The sequence below is a fragment of the Chelonia mydas genome, chromosome 11 (assembly GCF_015237465.2).
Source record: "Chelonia mydas isolate rCheMyd1 chromosome 11, rCheMyd1.pri.v2, whole genome shotgun sequence".
Taxonomy (NCBI): domain Eukaryota; kingdom Metazoa; phylum Chordata; order Testudines; family Cheloniidae; genus Chelonia; species Chelonia mydas.
In genome coordinates this window covers 36,613,844-36,639,657 of record NC_051251.2, presented here as the reverse complement: position 1 = coordinate 36,639,657, position 25,814 = coordinate 36,613,844, and the positions used below count along the sequence as shown (strand labels likewise).

At 41.3% G+C, this 25,814-nt stretch overlaps 1 protein-coding gene and 1 long non-coding RNA gene across 6 annotated transcripts in view; both read left to right on the top strand.

Moving 5' to 3' along the window:
- Positions 1–288: 288 nt before the first annotated feature.
- LOC122462462 lies at positions 289–10,906 on the top strand. The gene is made up of 2 exons (XR_006284996.1): positions 289–869; positions 9,744–10,906. It is a non-coding gene; the product is annotated as an uncharacterized LOC122462462 (long non-coding RNA).
- Positions 10,907–20,268: 9,362 nt separating this feature from the next.
- LOC102936940 (sodium channel protein type 2 subunit alpha) overlaps positions 20,269–25,814 on the top strand; it is a 229,300-nt gene continuing 223,754 nt past the window's right edge. For 3 of the 5 annotated variants that reach the window (XM_043525372.1, XM_043525374.1, XM_043525371.1), the window contains exon 1: positions 20,270–21,284. The gene's annotated coding sequence lies outside the window, so the exon portion shown is untranslated. Of the gene's footprint in view, positions 21,285–25,814 lie in introns of all 5 variants that reach the window. The other 2 variants (XM_043525373.1, XM_043525375.1) reach the window with 2 other exon arrangements.

Below are 25,814 nucleotides of genomic sequence, written 5' to 3'. Positions count from 1 at the left end.
GGTGGGCTGTGATAGGGTAGACTTCCCACACTAACCCTGCAAGAGCTGAATTAGGCCAGGTGGGTCCAATCAGCTAATTAGGCTGCAAGTAGGGGAGATTTAGGCTGGAGGCAGCTAATTAAGGACTGAGTCACCTGTGCAGGAAAAGGCAGGGCCTGTTTAAAGTCAAGTAGCTGGCTGTGGAGTAGGGTAACCAGATGTCCTGATTTTATAGGGATAGTCCTGATTTTTGGGTCTGTTTCTTATAAAGGCTCCTATTAGCCCCTGTCCTGATTTTTCACATTTGCTCACCCTACTGTGGAGAAGGGTGCTGTTGTGGTGGTGGTGGTGAAAGGCTGTATTTCCTGAGAGGAGAGAGTTGGAGGCTGAAGACTGGCAAACCCAGAGGGGGGAAAGTGAGACATGTAGGAAGAAGCCCAGGGAAACAGCAGCAGCAGGAGGTAGGATGGTACAAGGACTGTGGCTGCTTGTTTTAGGCTCCCTGGGCTGGAACCCAGTGTCGAGGGTGGGTGTGGATTCCCATACTAGCCACTGGGAAGTGACAAAGATGTTGGAGGTGCTGGCTAGACAGCATGTCTAGAAAGACTGAATTCCCTGGAAGGGGAGGACTTTAGTAACCTGGCCAGAAGACCAAGTCATACAGAGGAAGCTGCAGACCCAGGAGTAACCAAGACAGAAGCATGCAGTAAGACAGGAGACTACTGCACTGGAGGGAGAGTGCAAGCTGGTCCCCCAGATGGCCAGAAAGAGGTTTCTGTGACAGGAACACATGAAATCCTGCCAAGGGGGAATTATGGAATCCTGGTATTGGGGGTCACTAGGGGCACAGAATTCCTGGGAGAGGAGACTGTGAAAGTCTCTGGTCTGGGGTAAGGGATTCACGGCACACAACACCTACCATTGGGGGGGGGTGTAATGGAGGGCAGTGGGAAAACACAGAACCACTGGCATGAGCCAAGAATGACAGACTCTAGTATGCAAAGGGGGGTGGGGGCCACATGGAGACATACAGAACCCTGGCATGAAATCCATGTCCATGAAATAGAGGTGGGTTGGAGGGTGGTACACAGGGAGCTTAGGAGCTGGGGGTGGGGGGGAAGAGTAATGCAAGTAGTCCCTGGTGTGTGTGCAATGAGCTAAGCCTGCACAAGCTATGAACTGTGTGACACCCTAGAGGACTCTAGGAGGGGCTGGATTATATCAGAGTAATGCCAAGTTTGTGGGACTGCCCTGCTTTGATGACACCCCGCCCGAGCCATCTGGTCTGGCTGAAGTGACTACTTCCTTCGCTCAGGGCTGCCTGGGGAGGAGTGGGGCAAAAGGGAGGGCTAACCCTGGGCCCCTAGATGAAGTGGCATTGCAACCTGGCATACAAAGTCATAGTGCCACTCAGATTGGGCTGCCCACGTACCACAGTCTCCATATCCATAGGGGTGGCCAGGCCAAATCTGAGTGGCATTGCAACTCCATGCAGTAGGTCACCACACTGACCAAATTTGGCCTGTCCGTCCCTCCATCCCCATTTATGGAGGGACAGATGGGCCAAACCTGAGAGGTGCTGTGTCCTGATTTACCACTGGAAATGTTGGCAGTGTGCATCTTGAAGGTATATGGGAATATGCCCTTACATTACAGAAACCATTCTGTGGCTTGAAGAAGTCTCACCAAATGTGAAGGGGTGCAAAACACTCCTCCTTTAAGGGAACAAAGAACGGCAATCTTAAGACAGGACAAAGTGGGAAACTTCTCCAGTGAAACGTTTCTCTTTTGCACACTCAGTACAACAGCAACACACTATTTCCTTTTCTCTGACATATGCATTGAAATCCACTTGCCTCCATTTTGTGTAACAATGGGCTTCAGCACGATCACTTAATCATACCTTCATGCACAGTGCTATTTGAACAGCGTTTTCAAGTACACTTGATTTTATTGTAATAGCTGTCCTAGGGTCAGGTCTCGAGGATCACTGTCTATGCTGCTGTGTTTAGTGCCCCTTCCCAAATATAACTGTCTGTGACAGACTTAATATCAATTCAAATTTTGCTTCCCTACCAAGACTGTGTAATGACTGGAAAACTGGTGAAACAATTAATTGAAGAGTGTGAAAGCTCAGCAGTTCAGAAGGAAAGGGGTTTTTAATCAAACTGTTTAAAACTTTTGTTTTAATAACACCTGCTTAACTTCAATGGCTAGTTGGCACTTCAGATAAAGGGCATCTTTGTTAAGATTCAATTCAGCTAACCTTTCAACTGAGGTATGAGAGCTCATACTCTAAGACAGTGTTTCTCAACTTCTGTTGACCCCTTATTTCACGTCAACTTTCATGATCCCTTATATTTACTATAAAAGTAAGAGTAAAAAAATGCATAAATGAAAACAACCATGTGCCTATATAATGTTTTGTGCATTTTATGTCTCAAGAGGTTGATGGAGAATACTTGACCTTGAAGGATAAGGGTATGTAAAGGTGTGTGGAGGGTGAGATTTTCTTTCTTTTAGACTGTAACAAAGTTTTCAATGCTTTGCAATCTTCCTGACTGCCTTTTGTGATACCTCCCTTACTCCTGATTGATCAGATCCCACCAGTTGAGAAACACTGCTCTAAGGTCTCCAGGAGGTTCTCCAGCAAAACCAGAGAAGAGCAGACTTGGTATTTCTGATATTTCTAAGGCAAAAAGTACTTATTTTTCAATAAAATCTTTCAGGCTTTCATTATGCATCATTAGGAAGCAAAAGATGAATAATCAGAATTTTTAAAAAAAAATTCTTTGTGGTACATCTTTAATGCTGTTCTGCTTAACCAAACCATACTAAGAAAATCCAAGCTCAACAACTATTTTCAAAAGCAGCTGTAGTTATTAGAGTTTGGATGGGCATTAATGCCAGTCGTGATGGTCAGAGATTCAATTTAATTGAAATTCCTAATGAATTGTCTCTGTTTTGCTACCTCTCTATTATAGCTAACTCAGACAAGAACTTGTAAATAACGTGTTAATAGCAAAGCAATTGAATTTTCAATTTATTTTAATAAAACTAATGTTAAAATTATATAATACCCAGCTTAAGGAAAGAGTGTCTGCACATCTGGGTATAGTGCTTAAATTATCCAAAAGTATAAACGTTGGTTTGAAAGTCATAAAATAAAAATAGTACAGAATCTGCAGTTTCCCAAATTAAGGTTAATAAATTCAGTGATACAGTTGAAGTATTAGCATCCAATTATTCGGGTACATCGCTCATGAAAAGTGTCCCTCAGTAATTGAGAATTTAGGATAGGTTGTCCCTTAGAAAATACAATCCATTAGGGAAGTATTCCAGTTATTTTCCTGACCTTGCTTCTCATCAGCACTCCAGCTCATCTCTCCTGGTATTGCTCAGCTTGACAAAGCAGTGGCTGGGATGATTTAGTTGGGGATTGGTCCTGCTTTGAGCAGGGGGTTGGACTAGATGACCTTCTGAGGTCCCTTCCAACCCTGATATTCTATGATTCTGTGTTCAGTGATGTGTTCTAGATAGATGTCCCTCAAGCACCTACACCATGATTTGCCACATCAGCCGAGTGTAGCACTAACCAGTTCCACATTCTCGCAATGCTCACTCGAGGGCTTCGACAATCAGTGCATGAGTTTGAACCTTGTAACCCCTAGCTCTCAAGGAATCAGCCAGAAGGGCATATTTCTCCAGCTTTTGAGATCAGGTGTTGCGGAAGGCCAGTGTCCTGTTTTCAAAGGGAACTGTGACGTCCATCTTGACTATTAGATGAAATTACTTTAACTTTTAAATCAGGAGAAAATTTTTATGAACTACAATGTTTTAAGGCCAATAATGATACCCCAGTTTGTGCTGACATCCTCCAACAGACCGACAAGAAGACTTGCTTTATCAGTACTAATATGACTACACCATTTTAACCTCATATATTTTTTCCCTAAACCTTTCAGAAAGGTATTTTTTTGAAATTCAGTTCTTATGTAAGAGTGCCCTCTTGTGGTTCCTTTGTCTTAGTCTCAAGGTAATTTGCTTTGCGTAAGGTTCTATCAGAGACAAAGTTTTGCTCATATTTACCTAGGATTGCCAATTTTGGTTGGATGTATTCCTGGAGCTTTCACCACATGACATAATCCTTAAAGATTAATCTTTAATTCCTGGAGACTCCAGGGCAATCCTGGAGGGTTGGAAACCATAGGGTTAATACAATGGGCTTTTAATATGTTTTAGAGGGGTAGCCGTGTTAGTCTATATCAGCAAAAACAATGAGGAGTCCTTGTGGCACCTTAGAGACTAACACATTTATTTGGGCATAAGCTTTCGCCCAAATAAATTTGTTAGTCTCTAAGGTGCCACAAGGACTCCTTGTTGTTTTTGCTAATATATTTTAGTGGATTTTACAGTAAATACTTAATTTAAAGAAACAACAACTCTTGTTTAAATATTCAGTCAATCCCTTAGAGTAATAAGCTGAAATTCTGGCCCCTTTTGAAGTCAATGGCAGTTTTGTCATTGACATAAATAGGGCCAGGATTTCTCCCTTCAGCTCCATCTAGTGAAAACAGGGCAAAGAATGTGGCAGTACAACTGAAAATTGGTTGGAGGCTAAATTTAGTCAAGAGCTCATAAAATAGTATGTTACTGAAAAATGGGGCTAGCTGATAGAAAGATAAGGCCCATATGCCCAAACATTTAGGAGGCAAGTCTAACTTGGGCTGCATTTATTTCTGCAGCATTATTCAGTATGATCACTTAAGAACTGATTTTTCAGTCGAACTTCACACTTACACAAATGCATACAATTGTGGGCTCATTAATCTGAGAGTTAAACTTACACACACACACACACACACCTTGCTGTATGGGTGCCTGTCTAAAAATGGTTGAGTGTAAAATTGGTACAAATTTCAATGTATGCAAATCTTTTTTTCTTACTGAAAAGGATCACTTTTTTCCTTTCTCTCCTTAAAATTCAGTGAATTTAGTGCTTTTGAAAAGTTCAGGTTTGGCGGTCCTCACTGAACTCTCCCAATTTATGTGTAAAACAGATATAACGCCATGAACTATGGCAATGACGGCTTCCTTATGCTGATCCCCCAGCATGCCATAATGTTGGGGGAGAAAGCTCTGAGGTTTTTTTCTTTTTTTGCTCTAGGATGATGCCATGCCCAAATGCTAATTTGAAACCAGGGCGGATTGAGTTAAATCAGTGATTTAAATCCTGATTTAGCAAGAAACTTTGATTTAAATGTTTGATTTACATCTTTTTTTGTCATTTGTAACTTTTAATTATTGTCCTAAAGAAAAGTTGATTCTCATTGGTTAGTAACCATTAAAACATGTGATTTGCAACTAAATATAGCCGTTACACAAATTTGGTACTTATTTTTGCTACCAGGAAGGGACACTATGTCTATGCACATTTAATAAATTATATAGCTTAACATACATATATTCAGATTAATTTTTACATTTTTATGATAGAAAATGATGCGTTGCATTCTCACTTAGTAGATTTTTTTTTTTACATTGAATTGGGTCAACCACTATTTAGATTTGATTTTGGAGTTCAATTAGAAATCTGCAAAAACAGCATTTTAATGTTTTATTAGTTAAATAAACTACCTTAAATATGCTGGATATGCAAGAAAAGTTGATCAAAATATGTTATCGTTTTAAAACCATAACCAATTCATTAAACAAAGATAGTGAATTGGGCTGGTAGCTTCTGGTCAGCAAGTCCTTCCAGATTTTAGCACTTACAGTTCTCACACCTAGTCTTTATTCTAGACTGGAGAAGGAAAAGAAGCTTTCCTCCTCTTTCAACTGCCAATTGGTTTCTTAACTTTGAATGAACAGCTGAATAAACTGAAATGAAGAAAAGATTCTCTCTGAATCTGCAGAACAGGCTACTGCTATCAAAAGCTGGTTTAGCACTTCAACAGTCTGGTTTTAGGTACTTAGCCAGCGATTTTCACCAGTTCAGTGGTTTGACTTTCTTTAAAACTTTGGCAGCAAACATGTATTGCTAATATTTTTTTATTGAATTTAAATGATTGTAATAGATTACAACTTATGATCAGGACTACATTTCAAATTTAATTTTAAATAGATTTAGTTTAAAACACAAATGTATTATACTTTTTTTATTTAAATCAATTAAATCATTGATTTTTATCCGCCCTGCTTGAAACTGGATTTAAAACTAATCTACAGGATGGGTGGTGCCTAACAGTTACAGCAAAAGATTTTTGTTTATCTGTATTCAGACACTCTGGACTTGTGACCTAACACGGGAGGAAATGGAGATATTGTTTGAGTTCTGAGGGATAGAAATGACTTTGGAGCTAGCCTGAAGGAATGCTCTATAGACAGTATACATGGCTGTCTTCTGTCTCAGCACAAACTTGCCTCAGACTAATAGTGTTAACTATCTTTTTATTTTTACGATTTCCCTATTTTTTTTCAATAGTCTTGCTTCCCCTTTCCCCACCCCCCATTCAGGAAAGATGGAGTAGGCAGTAGTGGAGTCAGCGTGGCAACCTCCATTAAAGATACCATTACCTGCTTTAGTATTACTGACAAGTCAGGAGGACAGGCACTGGATCAATGTATTAACTGATAAATCACAAGGTGGGGTGGAGGTGTCTCCTATAGGCCACTAAATCAGATAAGGGAAAAGAATGAGCAGCTCTTCAAACATTGATCTATAATGTGTGTCATGTGGGATTTCAATCTGGAGAACATATTCCAGAGGTCTCATGCTGCTGTTGGTAAAATGTCCTTGGAGTTTCTTAAATGTACCAAGAGCTTTCTAACATAAAAAGTGTCAAAAGCACCTCAGGGTAATTCTGTATTCAACATCATTCTTACAGATAAAGATGAATGGAACACTGAGATAAAAATTTATGCTTGACTACATGCAATTGATCACAACTTAATTTCATTTGCTTTATACAAGTAGAATATATCCCCAAACATTAATAAACATATACTTTCTGCTTTCTTAAGATCAACTTGCCCAAACTGAGAACAATTAGGAGCAAAACTGACTAGAAAGAAAATATTGTGGAAAGAAATATTTAAACATAAAAATTTGAATGCTAACTGAGAATCTTTTATGAATGCTTTGTTGGATACCCAAGAAAACAAAATTCCACCGGCATGAAAGATGTCGTCTTAAGTATAAAATAACATCCTGGGACTTACAGTTGCCTACATGTGAGAGAGATTTCTAATAAAAAGCCACAATAAAAAATTTAAAAACAAATGGAAAAATGAGAACGCTTATAGCATTGAGTAACAGTCAGTAGTTAGGAAATGCAGACAACTGATAAGGGAAGCTAAAGATATCAATGAAAATTCTATGGCTGGTAGAGTTAAGGACAATAAGAAGAAATTCTTTATATCATGAATAAACAAAATCCTAGTAATAGTTGAGGTCCGATATTAGACGAAAATGGTAAAATTATCAATTATGACGCAGAAAAGGCAGAAGTATTCAACAAATATTTCTGACCCATACTTAGAAGCAAGATGATGTATTCATATCTTAATGTGATAATGAAATACCTTCTATCACATCAGTAACTAGAGAAGATGTTGAACAGCAATTAATCACTGTAAATTAAGTTAAATGTTTTTAAATTTGAAAGACCGGGAACTTACACCCAAGAATATTTAAAAGAATTGGTTGAGGAGTTTTTTGAATCATTAACGATTTTTTTAACAAAATCCTGCAATATGGGGAAAGTTCCAGAGGGCTAGAAAAAGCTAATGTTGTACCAGAATATAAAAAGGGGAAACAGGATGACTTGAGAAACTATAAGCCAGTTAACATTGCTCCAGAGCAAAATTATGGAAAAACTGGAGTGGGACACAATCATTAATGACTCAGAATCAGTAATGAATCGGAAGATGACAGCAGAACTAATACCTGTCAACATGGTTTAATAGCAAATAGGTCTTGTCAAATTAAATATTGGGTTTTTTTTTTGAGTTCACAGGGTTGATAAAGGTAACTGTGTTGATACAATGTAGTGAGACTTTTATAAGGCATCTGACTTAGTTCCACATGATATTTTATTTAAAAATTAGCATTTTACAAAAACCGTGTAGCCCATATTAAATGAGTTAAAAATTGGTTAACTGGTAAAGCAAAATATATAATTGTGAATGGAGAATAATTTTAGTTTCTAGGATATGTTCTTATCCCAATGCTAGTCAATATACTTGACAATGTAGAAAATATAGAATTATTGGTAATAAAATTTTCAGATGACTCAAATTGGTGGAATGATAAATAATGAGCAGGACAGGTCAGTTACACAGACCAATATGGATTGCTTGGTGAGGTAGGCTCATTTGAACAACATGCATTTTAACACAGCCAAATGCATGATGATACATCTAGGAATAAAGAATGTAGGTCAAACTTATAAGGGATTGTATTCAGGAAAGCAGTGGCTCCAAAAAGGATTTAAGGTCATAGTAAATGATCAGTTGAACATGAACTCTCAGTGCAATGCTGTAGGTAAGGGTGGCAAATGCAGCCTTTGGATATCTAAGCAAAGGAACATTGTGGGAGTACAGGTGGAATTACCTATGTATCTGTGAGACCATTAATGGAATACTGCATCCAGTTTTGGTCTCTACATTTAAAAAAGAAAGTTGACAAATTGGAAAACGTTCAGATGAGCTACAAGAATAAGGAAAATATGCCTTATAGGATATGTCTACACTTTGAGTTGGGGGGTCCTGATTTCCAGTTTGAGGAGACACACTCACGCTAGCTCTCATCAAGCTAAAAACAGAATTTTGCTGCATTGGCATGAGCAGCAGGATAGGCTAGCTGCCCCCAGTACATGCCTAGGGTTTCGCACAGAAGTGCTAGCCCCTTGCATTTGTGGCTACATTTGATTTTTTTTATTATTATTTTTTTAGAGCGAATATGTCTCCTCAAGGTGGGAATCACACTCGCAGCTTCAAGTGGAAATATATTTGTAGTGAAAGACTAAAGAAGCTCAGTCTATTTAGTTTATCCAAGAGAAGGTTAGAAGTGACTTGACCCTGATCTACAGGTTACCTGAGGAAGAGATTTCTGATAGTAGATGGCTCTTTAATCGAGCAGAAAAAGGCATACAGTAGAGCCTTAGTTACGAACACCTCGGGAATGAAGGTTCTTCATAACTTTTAAGTGTTTGTAACTCTGAACAAAATGTTATGGTTCTTTCAAAAGTTTACAGTTGAACATTGACTTAATACAGCTTTGAAACTTTACTATGCAGAAGAAAAATACTGTTTCCCTTTTGTTAGTAGTTTACATTTAACACTGTACTGTACTGTATTTGTTTTATTTGTTTATTTGGTCTCTGCTGCTGCCTGACTGCATACTTCCAGTTCCAAATTAGGAGTGTGATTGACTGGTCAGTTCATAACTCTGGAGGTGTTCGTAACTCTGAGGTTCTACTGTAGTTAGATCCAATGGTTACCTTTTAAAAATATATTTTTCTTCCACTTTATCTGTTGCATTATTCATAATTAAGGGGCAAAAGGAATCATTTGATGTAGAAAAGTGGTCTTCAAATAGAGCAAATGTTAAAGGATCTTTTGTTCTAGATTTTTAGCTTGATTTTTATCCATGACTATCCATTTTTTTTAAACTGCCTCACATAAAGAGACAAGCTGTAGAAATCATGCTCTAAGTTATATAATCACTGCATTGTCTCTAAAACCATGTTTCTGTAACATAGGCTATTGTGTCAGACAACATGCTTGCTGCATGGAAGTCCCACTGGAATGAAAGAGACACTTGTCTTCAGCAGAGGCTGAGCAAAGAACAAGAGACCAGCATTCCCAGGCTGCAGAGCTGCTCAATGTCCTATCCTGATCCTGTCCCTCTGTACAGCCCAGCAGCCCACTGACACCTTGCAGATCACTGAGACCACTTGGATGCTACGGTCCTTGAAACAGAGTAACCCAGTGTGTAGACACAACATGTCTTCCAGGCTCCCAGGTTTTCTAATGAATTAATGAAGTATTTTCTGCTTTTACCTTGTAGCGGGTTTTGCTGGAGGGAGGAAAAGCTTGAACTGGCTCATTTCTCATACTGCTTCTTGCTTTTTTCTTGGATTTGTTTGTTGGATATTTCATTGGCGGAGAGGGGTGGGTTTCTTGTTCATTGTCTGGCAGATGATGGCACCAAAACTTGAAAGCTCTGAATGCTTCAGGGAACTGAACTCAGGTCTGCCATGTCCTAAGCCAGTGCCTTCCTCTTCAGCTGCAATTCATGATGCTGATGGAAAGGAGAACGATGTGTGCACTTTATGTGGTTACTTAACAATGTTGTTCACTTTCCTACCAGCACAAGTAAAAACATCTCACAGGTCCGTGAAACAAGCACCTGAATCATCTGGCTCTTTTAAATATATAGAAAAGTTAGCTTTTGGCTTTCACTTTTGGTTCAGGTGGGGGATAGTTAGCCCATCCAACCCTAGGCCTGCGTCCCTCAGGAAGACATGAATCCTGGGTGTGCTTCACCTGCTCTGATAAGGTTGGAGATGTCCTCCTGGGTGCATTTGGCCCAGGCAGTTAGGTTGCCTATCAGTGAGACATGGCACTATGACTGAGGCAACCAACAGAATGACAAAACCAAACTCTCCCACCAACATACAGAAAGATTAGACCTGTATTGATAATATTTCAATAACAAAGGAATTTGTCCAAAAATATGATTCATGGCATGTTACATTTGGAAATATGTAGCTAGAATTTCAGAGTATTAACTTAGTACTAATCACTTGCTGAATTTTTTTGCATAGTTTTTGCTTTTAGTACTGTATCTATTAATTATTGAAAACTACTGAACCTGATGTAACTTACGCTTTTTTTTTTTGTAAATCAACTTTGCGTTGTCCGTGTGAGTCTTTATAGTGCAATGTTAGTAATTGCCACTCCAAAACCTCTCACTTTTAGGCCTTGTCTACACTACAAAATTAGGTCAAATTTATAGAAGTCGGTTTTGTAGAAAGCGTTTTTGTAGATTGCGTCCACACTAACCCTAATTCGAAATGGCAATGTCGATTTCAGCGGTAATCCCCTTGTTGGGGAGGAGTACAGAAATCGGTTTTAAGAGCCCTTTATATCGAAGAAATGGCTTTGTTGTTTGGACAGGTGCAGGGTTAATTTGGATTTAACGCTGCTAAATCCGTAGTGTAGACCAGGCCTTAGAGACACTCCTTGTGGTGCACCTGCACAATGGGGGTGGGATGCATTATCACTATAATAAATAGTCAAATCAATATGCACCCTTCAGGTATGCCTGCATGGAAAATGGTAGGTCTCCTATAGCCTTCATATCACAACTCTACAAACCTTCTTTAGAGGCCCATACAATGCTTGATTGTACGTATTTGGGGTTTTATAATTTAGTGCTTCCGCTATTTAGTGAAACTGAGATTATGGATATGTCTTCTCTACAGATACTTGCGTTAACTCATTTTGAGTTAACCTTGCTCAAGTGAGAACAGTCACACTGCGAAATAACATTCGAGCTGCGAAGTGTGGTTGTGTTGGCAACTGAGAATTTGAGGTAACTTGACCTTTACCATAGATCCCCTGTCAGGCCAGCCAACTCAGACTAGAAGCATCACAACACTCGAGTTAACAGTTTGTGTATGTGGATGGGACTCAAGTTATGGGCAAAGCATGAATTAACTTCTGCAATAAAAACAAGCCAATGTTTTCTCAGCTCCACCTATCCTAGTCTGATATGAGGCATTATTAAAAATTGGATAGTGTTTTAGAATATAGAACTTCTTCATATTTTTATGCAGCATTTTATCCTGATCTTTAAAATTGGTGGCCATTTTGCTGTGCCTCACCTCCTCAGGTTTTAATCTGTAGTTTTATCCAAACTCACATGCGTAAGGACTCGTATGGGCATAGGCAATAAAGGTCAAGTCCTTGTGCAGTAGAGAAACACTGTGTTTTACCATTTTTCTCTTCTAAAGTGAAATCCATTTTGTTTTTTTAGTCAATTTGGTCAGACATCCATGCATTACTGTTGTCTGCAATGTTGTAAATTAACATAAAGGATTTAAATCCCTGCAAACCTTTGTTTAATTTAGTTTTCATGACACTGTATTATATTTGTAAGCGTTTTTTAAAACAGTGCATTTTGGGACTAACTTACTACACTTGATGGTGCCCCTTTTTAAAAGGCCACTATCAACTCAAATTTACTAGTTTTAGAATCCTTGTCTCTTCAGCAGTCTTTCTGTCTTTAAAAAAAGTTTTGCTTCAAAGTGTGCCTTTTCAGCAGGCAAACATACCAAAACAATGTTCTGAAGGTTGTTGTGAACTCCAGTCTGAGTGTGCATGTAGGTTATGGCCCATGTGAAGGCTCCAGGCCTGGCCTGTTGTCACCTGGATGGCTTTCCCTACAGGACAAGAGGAAGCACTCCCAGCTAAACCAAGGAAGAGAAGGAGAACTTCACAGCTGAAGAAATCCCTAAATCCTGTTTTTTCTTCACCTCCCCAAATCCTCAGTGTGAGGAAATTTTGGCAGACTGGTGAAGAGAGAAAACAGTATACCTTTTAAAGGAAGGTGACAACTGCTGATGGTGGGGGTGGGGAGAAGATCAGTGTGGAACAAATAATTTAAAAAGCTGAAGGAAAAACAGTAGTGCCAGAACTAAACTCCATGAGACACTGCATATCAGAGGTGTTGGAGAAGATGCCTACATTGGCTTTTTGGGACCTGTTGGACAGAAATTAACATAGCCATCTTAATATGTGTCTATCATTTCCTGACAGAACACACAGGCAGTTCAACAATATCTCCTAATCGACAGTATCAAAGGTGGCTGAAGGATCAAGTAGGATCATTATGTCACCTCTATGAAGAGGCCATCCATTAGTAAAAGTGTTCTCACCCACAGGCACCCCCCCCATCCTGAGCTCCCATTGGCCGCGGTTCCCAGCCAATGGGAGTGTGGAGCCAGTGCTCAGGGTGGGGGCAGTGCATGGAGCCCCGTGGTCCCCCTGCTTAAGAACTGGACCTGCTGGCCACTTCCGGGTGCAGCGTGGTGCTAGGACAGGTAGGGAGGGACTAGCCTGCCTTAGCCCTGCAGCACCGCCGCCTGGACTTTTAATGGCTTGGTTGGCAATGCTGATCGGAGTTGCCAGGGTCCCTTTTCGACCGGGCATTCCGGTCGAAAATCGGACACCTGGCAACCCTACTTCTCAAACGTGCACATCCAGCCCAAGACATCTGTGCTTCAGCCGTAAGATTTCATGTTTCACGTATCTGACAGACATTACACCATAAAGTAAAATTCATCACTTTCAAAGTTAATCTTTTGGCTTTGTATTAATGAGGGTGTAAATAGTGCAATCATTTTGTGTGACTTCAGATGCCAACATAATTACAAGTATTAAAACTATATCAAGCTATACCAGGTTTGAACACTGAGTGGCACTAAGTTAGTACCTTTTGAAATTTACACTGTTCCTCTTTTACATTTCTTGACATTGAACCAAGAGATTAATTTTTATGCTGTCTGACTCAAAACTCATCTCTTAGCTTGTTCATTAACGATTAAATTATCCGATTTCTTGTATTCATTACTAATGGTTATCAAACTGGCATGATCTCAAAAGGTAACATATGGAATATGACTAAGCCCCTGTCTTCACACAAGCTAGAACTGAAATAACGGAATAGCTTGTAATTCAACCCTTTAGTTATTTCAGTGCAAGTCTCTGTGTGGACGCTTATTTCAGATTAAGAATGTCCTATTTAAATGTAATTTGTTGGAAAAACCAATTTAAATAAAACTGAAATAGGACACTTTTAATCTGAAATAAATGTCAAAAAAGAGACTTTCACTGAAATAACTAAAGGTGTGAATTTTGTTTATTTTGGTTCCATCTTGTGTGCAGACAGCCCTTAAACTTTATAGAGCAAATGAAATTTCTGCATGAATATATATTTATATAATATATATATATATAAGTATATATATTAAGTTAATAGCAGCAGTAAGTGTGCAATTTGTTACACTAATTCTATTGAATACTTCCTATACAAAGATAAAGCTGTTTAAAAATATTTATATTTGTGTGTGTGATAAAAGACATAAGTATATAAAAAAGCAAGCCATTGCACAGAATTATTTTCTACTATGTAGAAATAGTTTGTAGGGCTGACTAATATTAACTACCCAACTATGAAAACGAACTTCCATCCAGTCTACTATGATGGCAAACAAAGTTAAGATATAATAACTTTTTCTATAGTAGAGAAAAGTCAGTGCATCATATGATGCTCAATACTTTTTAAAGAACTATCATCATTACCCAAATATCTAATCGCCATTATCTTAAACATTATAAATATGATGATCTGTCTCATTTAACCGGAAAACTTATTCCTGTTTTGCCCAATGTGAATTTGTTGATCTCATTCGTTGTCATTGCTTGGTTGACCCATTACCACAATTCTTTTCCCAAAACAATTTTAAACCATGTTTATCCAATTAGAAAAGAGAGTGCACGGCTTTGAAAATCTCAGAGGATCCTCCAATAAAATTAACCAGCAACTGTGTTACCACATGTGCCGAATACTAGATCTAGGTAGATGTTGTTTAACCAAGATGTAGATAGTTTCCTGATCTTCTGAATGCTGCTAAGTCTAGAGACTTATTTAGAAGTAAAAGTATACTTTCTAGCAACTGAAGTACGTTATTGTATTATGCCCCAAAACAAACATAATTCACAATCATGGCATTGGGTTTTGAGATACCACAGAGCTGAACACAAAAACACTTGCTAAGCAAGCATTTATGCTATCAGTACTGTCAATCTGAAGAGTTCAAAGATTTTTGAACTGAAAAAAATCATGAGACTGGTTTATAAGTCCTGATATTTTAAAAAAATTATGCTTTTGGTCTCTTCTGATAAACATATAGATTTAATTTTTAGGAGTACTCCCAATTTGTGTGATTTTTTTTTTCCAGGTTGAAAATTCAACCTTAAATGCATACTGAAAACTGCATTCCTCCAGTTTAGTTTAGACAGGAGACAGGTCTGGAGCAGGGAGGTAGATCTGTGAATCATCCACACAGAGACAGCAGTTAAATTTGTGTTTGTAGATGAGATTAGCCAGAGATAAGGTGTAGAAGGAAAAGAGATGGGGCATCTGAGGGGCAGTCTCACTTCCACTTGCAAGAAAGGCTGCTGTATTGTCTTCATGATTACAAATGATGAAAGGTAATGGCCATTTTTTATAAAGGCAGGAATTGTAAGGCTTTCTCCTGATGTGAAATATTGCAATCTGGCCTTTTAGGGCTAAGAGAAGCTTCTCAATAGCACTCTTGTTTATGTATTCCAGGGTAGCCAAATTATGGCAACAGAATTCTACAGTTAAAGAAATTCAGAATTCTATACCTAAAGAGAATTCTACACCTACAGAGTTATACTCTGTAGGGACTAGTGGTCACAGCATACAATGCGGGTTTTTTAAATCCATGGGAAGATTGTTGTGATCAAGAAGCCAGTTTCTGCAGAGTGCAATTCCTTATGTTAAATGAAGAAAGCTGAAATATACCATATTTTGTACAATTTGCATGTGGTCCTAGAGCTCTAGTCAAACAACTGGTAAAACATAGAGTGCCAAGACATGATATTAATAATGAAAACTATAATAACAATACACACTACTAAACAAAAAGAGGGAGACTACATCTGAAGAAAGTGAAGATACACTTTAAGCTGTTAGGTCCTATTATTTAAATCATTCTTTAGGTGTGGAAGGCTGTACACACCACTTTGAAATCTGCTTTAGATAGTAGTTCCCAGTTATAAGGAAGTATTTTCAATATTTTCCTTCTCTCCCTCCCCTCCAAAAGAATGACTGGTGCTGCCTCTATTTTTACTATTTTATTTTCCAATCCCTTCCCACCCACCACATTTTTAAAAATAACCCCTTGCTTTTGTGTGTGTTTGCATTTTGGGATGCTAATATTTTTATTTACATTTTTTATTCTGTTGTACATCACTCCAGATGCTTTGGCAGTAAGCCTGTATAAAATATATATGTAAACAAAATATTTGTATGTATTCAGTAGATGTTTATCTGTTCTTGTTCAACTTATACATTACTGACATACATCATCTAGTAACTGCCAAAAATTTACTGGAAGATAAGGCAGCATGGGTGGTTTTCCTGGACTCATTCACTGCTCTTATTGGATTTTTTACAATAATACTTCTAAGAGTTGGTGGAGCTAATATCAAAGTGAAATAGTCATGGTCAGACATGTTAATATATTGCACAGTAATCTCCTTTATAGTGCCAGGACAAGCCGTCAAGTGATTTCAAGGTACATATATGCAGGAGTGGAAAAAATTTTCTCAGAATTATAGGAGCAGTACATCCCAAACATGCGTTATTTCTACATAAGCAACTGCAAACTGTGTGGGGGGTTCAGCCCCCGGAACTCAGTGTGAGCCACTTTCCTATGGGTTTTCTTGTGGACATTGACCTAAAACCTTCTCATCAGGAAATTTCAGAGAACAGAAGGGTAGAACATGTAAGTAAATGTAGTAAAGGTCTCTATCAATGTATACAATGAGAAGCATATAGCCTCAGGCCTGGATTAAGACAGAGGCACTATAGGCCTCTGCCCAGGCACCCAACTGCTGTAGTCATGTGATTACATTAGAATATCAGCTTCTATTTTTTAAAAAAAGTAAGTTTCTAGTCATCACCTTTGCAAAGAAAAGCCTAAAAACCTGAGTAACCAAAGCAGTGATATCTGCCTGAGTCTGCAGAAAGCCTGAAACAAAAGCTCTGAGATGCCCAATTTATCTCTATGTTTACTCCAAGACCCAGTGCTCAGGGATGCAGGGGGTGACACAGACCCTTCCCTGGCAGAGGACTCCGTGTGTAGGTAGGAGGAAAAGAGTGCAATGGGCCTAGTCCATTAACCCAAGCTGCTTCAAGCCATCTGCTGGGGTAGCACTACAGAGTCCCTCTACAGCCACCCTGGAGGGAGAATTGGTCCCCATTCCACTGCTTCTCTGTTGAGGGGTGTGGCCCCCATAGGCCCAATTTTATGATGTACCTTGGGACCCCAGATTGCCTTAATCTGGCTCTATATAGCCAATAGAAAGTAGAGATGGAAAAGACCTATTAGGTAACTTAATCAATCCCTCCACCAATGCAGGATTTTCTTCTACAGTATATTCTTGATAAGATCTAAATTACTCTCATGATGTGGCTTTAGCCAATACTCTAAATAGACTGTTCCAAAGTCTAAGAAGCCTCCCTATTGGGAACATTTTCCTGATATTCAACCAATTTTATCCTTACACACTTTCATCTTGTTTATATTCTCTTCCACTAAACAAACAAACAAACAGAGGGTTGTTTGTTTGTTTGTTTTGTTTAAGTGCTTGGGGGCCACACTGCATTTTTTTAAAGGAAAAATCGGCGAGAGGAAAACTGTGAGGTACTCCTTGCAGAATGTCCCCTAGGCTCATCCATTGTGGGCAGGGGAGGCTATTTGCTACAATGGAATTAGCAGTTGGTTCTGCAGATCCTGGAGCATCCATCAGAGGCACAAAGCCAACACCACCAGTTCTGCAGCTCCCCCAGAGAACCTCTATAAGTAGGGTTCTGCAGTGGAGAAACTAAAGGCTCCATGCTAGTGCAGCTGCAGTATTACCCGAGGGGGTGTGTGTGTGTGTGACCATTGTTCTGCCCAGTGTCCACTGGCATGTCCATTTATATATCTTATCAAAATATATTTTTATACTGAATTGTAAATCTCTCTATATATCATGTGTTATCTACCTGCTTTCTCCTGTTCTATCCTGGCTCATTGATCTTTACCTCATTGGTCTATCAGGGAGACTGACTGTGTAACAGTGAAGCATGAAAATGATTATACATGAAGTACAGCCAAATGTACAAAGCAAAACTAAAAGAAGAAATGATCTTTTCCTATTATCTTGCTAGTGTAGTAACTTTAGGTGTTATTTGTAATAATAGTGTGTAAAATCTTTTCAGATGAAAGTGGTTTTTAACAAATTGTTTTCTTTTAATTTATCTGCTTCTTCAGAAAAAAAATTACAACTTTGTTCCTGATTTATAATACTTGGAAGTTTCCCAGTTGCACAGCAGAAAGTATATGCTACATTAGTGTGAAACCGCAACAGATAATGTCTATGGGACTTAATGTGTTTATCGTACACTGTAGTCCTGTAACTGTAAACTTAGTTGAAATTTTGTTCTGCACATGCAAAAAACTGAATTTTACAATGCTTACGTTTTTAAATAATGCTATTAAATTGAGCTGGAGACGAGTTCACAATGATGCCTTTATTCTGTAAAGCACTTAGGCTGATGAGTAATTTTAACTCAGGGGACCACTCACATGCTCACAGTTAGGCACATTCCTAAATACTCTGCTGGATTAGGGCCTGAATTACTAGCTACTTGAGGTTTCAGCTTGGAAAGTTAAACCATTTTGGAGTTTGATGGGCATGAAAAGTGTGAAAAGGAAGTTGCTCCCAAGAATGGCACTTTTTACCCCTTGCTGGGGTAAAGACTGTATAAAAAATATTTCACCTTCTAACTCAAAAATAGCTAAATTGAAGAGACCAACCTAAAAAAATAAAGAGAATACATATTTTTATACTTTTAAAAACTGGATGTGAAAACAAGAATATGGGTATTAAGAACTGAAAATGTTAACACATGTAAGTGGGGCTAATAACAGGTGTGTGTGTGGGGGGAAGACGTACAGGGTTGGGATAGGAGAGAAGAATCGTTTGGTTTTATTAAGTCACATTTTGCAATTCACTTGCTGGGGACAGGTGCATAATTTTCTCTAGCAATAACACAGATTCTTTAGTTGTACAGTAACTCCCCTCTCGCTTAATGTTATTTTGATCTTACATCCCTGCTCCATTACAGAACATGCTTGTCTGAAGTTGTGTAATGCTCCCCTATAATGTTTGGCCACCTGCTTTGTCCATGTCTGGCAGCCTCCCACCACCCTGCAGATCAATGCCTTCCCCCTGCTCCCCCCACCTCCTGCCCATGGCAATCAGCTGTCTTGCAGCCTTCAGGAGGCTGGGGGAAGGAGCGAGGACACGGCGCGCAGCCTCCCTCCCCTGCCTCCTACCCGGGACAATCAGCAGGTTTGTGGCATTCAGGAGGCTGGGGGAACGAGCGAGGATGCAGTGTGCAGCCTCCCCCTTCCCTCCTGAACCCCGCAAACCAGCTAATTGCCACAGGCAGGGGGAGGGGGGGAGCAGGGGGAAGGCGCTGATCCGCAGGAGGTGCTGGGGGGGGGCACGTACAGCAGCTGATGGGGGGCTGGCAGCCTGTTTAATACCTGTATTAAATTGCTTGTTTAAAATTATTTAAAATGTATATAATGCCTTTTGTCTGGCCAAAAAAAAAAAAAAAAAACCCTGGAACCTAACCCCCCCCCCCCATTTACATTAATTCTTATGGGGAAATTGGATTCGCTTCACATCATTTTGCTTAAAGTCACATTTTTCAGGAACATAACTACAACGTTAAGTGAGTTACCGTATAAACCACGAAACCAGCTCGATACTTGTAACATTGAGTATATCTGCTATCTTTTTAAATCCCGTTTTGTCCTCTGATTAGATTTTTCTCTAGGTTTTAGATGGATCCGATTTCTCTCTGGCTGCCCTCTATACCCTTGAACACTGTCTCCACCTCCTGCTTGACCCTCTAGTGTCTTTAACCTCTCCTTCCCTGTCACTAGGCTTCCCTTACACCATCCCCTCCCTCCCCAGCATTCTAGGGAGACAAAGCCAGAACTCTACCGTCTTTGCTTGTCCATTTCTAGTCCTACCCCCCCCCCCCCCCAAAGTCCTAGCAACTCCCTCCTCCCCACAGAGATCAGCTGCAAACAGAGCAGCAGCCGCCACCATCACCTCCAAGGCGGTTGGTCTGCTCAAGAGTGGAACCCGCCCGGCCTGGCTTTGCTGCATGAGTAGCCAACGCCCAGCAAAGGGCGGCTCCCGAATCGCAGCTCCTCCTGCGGCAAGTGCACCCTCTCCAGAGCCAGACATCCCCATCCCCCTGCGGTGTGAGGGGTGGGGCACTAGCGGCTTTTTTTTGCCATCACTCTCTTTGGCCCCCTAAATTCCCTGGCGTGGCACCCACATTTCTCCCCCGACCGGTGCAGCCTGAGCTCCCTGTTCTCTCCGGTGCAGCCTGCACCGTCCTCGCCCTCAGCTCCAGGCAGATGCGCCTTTCGCCGGCTCCCCAGACCCGTTCTGGCCTTTCCACGCCATATGCATCTCCCCTTTCCAACGTGCCCCACCCGCGTCCTCCGCTGCTCACTCCCGAGTACCAGCTCTACCACGGCGGAGCCTTTGGCGGGCAGGCTCCGCAAAAGCAATTGGGACAATTACAGAGCCAGGAGGGGGAATTCCCAGCCAGTCTCCCGCAGCACTCGCTTCAAGTACAGCCTGTGGATTGCCCCCGGGTACTGCCCTAGCGCTGCCCACAGGTGTCGCGCAGCCCGCCGCCATCCGCCCTGAGCGCTCCTTGTAGCCATCCACCTCGCCCCCCCCGGGGGCACCCCGCCTGCGGATTCTCCGCCTCACGCAACGGGTTGTACCGCTGGACTCCTGCCTCCCAGGAAAGCTGCTCTCGCCAACCTGCCGCCACCCCTTCTTTGCAAACTCTCCTCCCCCTCCTCGGCGTGCCTTGCCGAGCTCCAGCCTCGCCGACTCCCCCTCTTGACCTCCGCAGCCTCCTGTTCCCGGAGAGCCCCCCGTGCAGTGCAAGTGCCCCCCTCCCCGCTCTTGCAGTCGGACCCACGCGCCCGTGGAGCGAGGGGTGCCGGTGGCGCGGCACAAACTGCTCCCGCCTGTTGCTGCTGCACCCTTAGCGCTGGGGCGGCGGCCCGGTTCCCGCGCCTGCCTCCACCCCCAGCGCAGTCGGTGACGCCGCGCCTCGCCCCTGGGCACTAGCCCAGCCTGGCGCTCGGGCGAGGCCGCGGCTCACGTGGGGAGCCAGGGGGCGCAGCTGGTGCTGCTGAGACGGGCGCGGTTATTTTCATTCACTGGAGCCCGCTCTGTCGCCTGCGGCGAGGGCTGGCAGCCCCTGCTCGCAGCAGCGCCGGAGGGAGGCAGAGGGGGCTCAGAGAAAAGGGGGAAGAGAAACCAGCCGCCAGGAGAGGGCGGCGGCAGCTGCGCTTCAGTCTGAAACCAATTCCTGGGCATGGGCGCAAGTAAGTGCTTTTCCCTCTTGCTGTTTTGGGGGGTGGTCGGGGCTTAGCACTCAGCCACCCCTCGCGTTTGCCGAGAGAGAGCTCCAGCATCTTCCTCGCTTGGCTTCGCACGCCAGGGGCGGCTGAGGCTAGCAACAAACACGCGCACTGTATTCTTTTAGTATTCCTTCATTTTCGTGTCTGTAGTAGCGCCCATCACCGTAGTGTCTGGCTGCTCTCTGCACGCATAAAGGTTCGAAGATGTTTTCCCCCTGCCCCATATCACATCAGTTTCTCCCAGCCCCAGCGCCTCAGAGGCCCCCTGCAGTTATTTCCCTCGCCCGAAATGCCCCTAGGCTACTCGTCAAAAGTGTTCCGGAGGAGTTGTTGTCAAATGATAGTTTGCAACTCTGGACAGGGAACTGGGATGAGATGTAGGTGGAGAATTCTCCCCTCTCCCCTTCAGGTTCCTCTTGATTGCTACCCTGTAATGTCCATGTTTATTGGAAGAGCCAAAGCATGTGGAGAGAAATGACAGAGAAATATCTGAGCAAATGATGGGAAAAAGGAGAGGATATGGTCTCCGGTGGCCTTCTTTGGTAAGGAGCTGCAGGAGTAGCTCTCCTGTGAATTACCCTTATTGTACCAGGTTCACTTTCTACCTCAGTCTCAAAAGTTTATTTTCTGCACTATCCTGTGGAATTCAACAGGTTTGACTTATGTACCTAGGTTTGTTTGTTGATGATTTCTGCACAAATAAGAAACAAACATGTTTAGTTTGTGCAAACAATCATAATATCCCTACGAGATAGACAAGAGCCATTGTGAACAGACATAACATGAAAGCACAACTGATTTATGAGAAGCCATCCATTGGAAAGCCTTTCATCAACAGAACATGTTTCATTGCATATTCTTTCATACATACAGGTTCAAAACTAGTTTTTTCCCTTTAGTTTAAGGACTATCTGCATTACATTTCTTCCCATTAAAATATCTCACTTGAGATGGAATGATTGTAAGATATGATTTTTAATTGGAGTGGGAAGGAGAAAACCAAGTAGGGAAACTAAGTATGACTATAAGGATTATTTTACCCAAAGCTTTCTTGTTAGAGTAAAAATATTATAGATAATATGCCCATGAGGTAATGATAAAGGGCTTAGTACTTTATAAAATGAATTACTATGATAATATGTATTTACCATATAAGGTGCCCATCACTGTACTATCTTGGTGTTTTTCTCTTTCCTGCTTCCTCAGTCAATTTTCACAAGTAAGAAAGGTTAAGCTGACTTTTCCAATCCCAGGTTAATAGAATAAAAGTTGGGTTATCTTCTGTCAGCTAAAGAAGTTGGTTGGAGATAAACCCGAAACACATTCTTTTCTGGTCATTAAAGTCCAATAAAATATTTTTCTTGTCCTTTTCTGTCAAAAACAAGAGTTGGATAATTTCCCCAAAGTATTCATCTTTGGCTTCTTTTGTTTAAATTTCGGTGAAGGGATTTTCCACCCTGCTTCAAATCCTAGATGTCACTGTGGCAGTGCAGTTGGGCAATAGAAGTGCTTCAAGAGGCCTCCTCAGAATCCCTAGCTGAAAAGGTGTGTCGGGGTGAGAAAGAGAATTCTGTAGCATATATCAGTATAGATATTCTTGGAAGCCTGAGGCATGCACAGGCTGCTTCAAGTTTTGCTGCAGGTCATACTGGCCTCACCCAGTCTGCTGGTGCAAAGATGATTTAAAGCCATCTTTACCCATCCCCAGCCTCTGGAATGCACCTGTACATGATAAGTCTCCAGGAGGACAAACTCACACATACATTCGTCTTCTTTTTTCTTTGTTCCTGTAACTTTTCCCCCCTAAAGTTTCTATTAATTTTCCCCTTAAAGGAAAACTAAACAGCTAAAACTTGTGCCAAAATGTAGATTTTGTAAAAACAAGCTTTTTCTAAAGCTAAGACCAATAGAAATGTGTCAGTGAATGTCTTAAAAATACAACAACGAAAGGCTTTTAAAAGATCAAATACTTCTCTTCAGTGTTTGCAGCTGAAATCTTTCAGGGCTGAATACCAGACAGTGAAATGGACGGCTCTGATTTTCATTTGTACAAAGCTGAGGGAAATGCAAAAAGTAAATAGACAACACGAGTAGTAAACAGTACAATGGATTTTTAAAACTTTCCGTTTTGATAATCTAAAATGTTAGGAACAGTGGCAAGGACATTTGTTTTGTTTTAAAATATATTTAAGTTGTCACTGCCCTTTGTAAAGGACAGAAGTGTTGACTGATTTGTTGAGTGGTTATCGATTATTGATTATGCTGAATTGTAAGGTTTTTCAGTTAGTCACAGATTAAAATTTCTGAGGGTTTAAAAGGTTCCAGTCCCAGAATCAGGTACAGTAACTCCTCACTTAATGTCCTCCCGCTTAATGTTGTTTCAGAGTTACGTCGCTGCTCAGTTAGGGAACATGTTCGTTTAAAGTTGTGCAGTGCTCCCTTATAACGTCCCTTACAAGGCAGCATTGCAAAAGTTCCTCTTCTCCGCCTCCTCCTCCTCTCTCCCAGCGCTTCCCCCACCAGCGAACAGCTGTTTGGCAGTGCTTAGGACTTTCTGGGAGGGAGGGGGAGGAGCGGGGAAGCACTGCGTCTCCACTCCTCCCTCTCCCTCCCAGAAAGTCCTAAGTGCTGCCAAACAGCTGTTTAGCGGCAGGGAAGCACTGGGAGGGAAGGGGAAGAACGGGAAAGCGCTGCGTCTCCACTCCTCCCCCTCCTTCCCAGAAGTCCACAACTGTTTGGCGGCGCTTAGGACTTTCTGGGGGCGGGGAAGGTGTGGGGAGGCAGCATGCTCCAGAGAGGAGGTGGAGTGGGGACGGGAAGAGGTGGGCCTGGAGTAGAGTGGGGATGGGAAGAGGTGGGCCTGGAACATCCCCCAGCAAAGTCGGCGCCTGTTCTTCTCCGGGTAAGCTGTCACTGTTGCTGCAAAGGTGCTTCCTAGTGTTCTTGTCTGCAGCGGGCTGTGCCTGTGTGGGGTAAGCCATGGCACTTCCCAACCACAGTACTTTACAGTATATAATGTCGTTTGTCTGCCCCCAAAAAATTTCCTTGGAACCTAACTGCCGCATTTACATTAAATCTTATGGGAAAATTGGATTCGTTTGACATCGTTTCACTTAAGGTTGCATTTTTCAGGAACATAACTACAACATTAAGTGAGGAGTTACTGTACAACAGAATTAAGTTCAGTATTTGGTTTGGTATCTCAATGTGCACAGCAATGACGACATTCACGCTGAGGGCAAAGCAAAGCTTTAGTAAAACTTTTATTAGCTTAATTGATAAAAACACACGTTTCAACCCAAATGAAGGCATAGGTATAGTGCAGTATTAAGGTAGTAATGGTGACCTGCACCATTCCTTATGTATACTCTCAGCTTTCTCATGGAGACCAAGTAATGGGAGACAGGCAGTGTTCCATTAGGGTCCTACCCTGCCTCTGGTATGTTAAACAAATCCGACGGTTAAGATCTCAAAGCTTATGTGGTGGTTTGGCCTGTTACAGGGCCTCACGACTACCATGAATATTCATATAAACACCCGGACTCCTTTGTCCATAACTAACTTCCTCACCCTAATAATGTTGGGGTGTCCTTATCGTGTAGGTTGGTATATTAATGATCTCAACTCATTATCTCATATATCACATTGTTGCCAAAGCAAGTTTGCGGTTATGCATCTGTGGCTGTTCCTATGCTAAAATATCTGCAAACTGGTACCAGTTCGTATTCCTGCAGTTACCCGGTATTATTTTTTACAAAAATCCCCTAGACAAAATATTCCCAACTCCCTAGTAACTCAGGGCCACTGTTGTGTAACACACTTACGCTAAGGTTCATAGGCCTCAAAGTCTTATGATAACTACTTAAGCTAAATATCATACAAGATGGAGGTCTAAATAAAATACCCCTAATCAAGCTCTATGGGCTATAGAGGAAAGCCGCCTTGGTAATGTTTAGTAAAAGCTGCTCCCTGTATTTGCATACTGTTTTGTTCATTTTTGTGAATTTGTTCTTCCATTATTCAAGCACTGATAATAAGCTTGATACTGTAAGACACAGAAGATTGCCCCTTACTCCACTTCCAAGGAAGCTTACCACCCATGGCCCCAATCCTGCAAACACTTACACAGGTATTTAACTTTACCCATGTGAGTAGTCCCTTGGGACTTTATGAGAGTATCTTTCATGCCGTTAGGCCTACTTATGTATGTAAAATTCAGCACATGCATAAGTGTTTGCAGAGTCAGGACCTATATAATTTCAATTAATTTTTTTAAAAGCTGCGTTAAGTGAGAGTAAACACAGTTTAGGTGAAAGAGGACTCCTTGTTACCTTCTGAAACATGTTGGTAGACTTGGTCCAATTGTGCAGGACAAGGATTCACATATCACAAATAACCACTATTGTAATCACTGTCAATAGAGAGATTAAAATTTGGGTGTAGAGGTTGAAGTCCTCTTTTTTTTTTCTTTCCTGTGGCTCATAATTGAGGCAG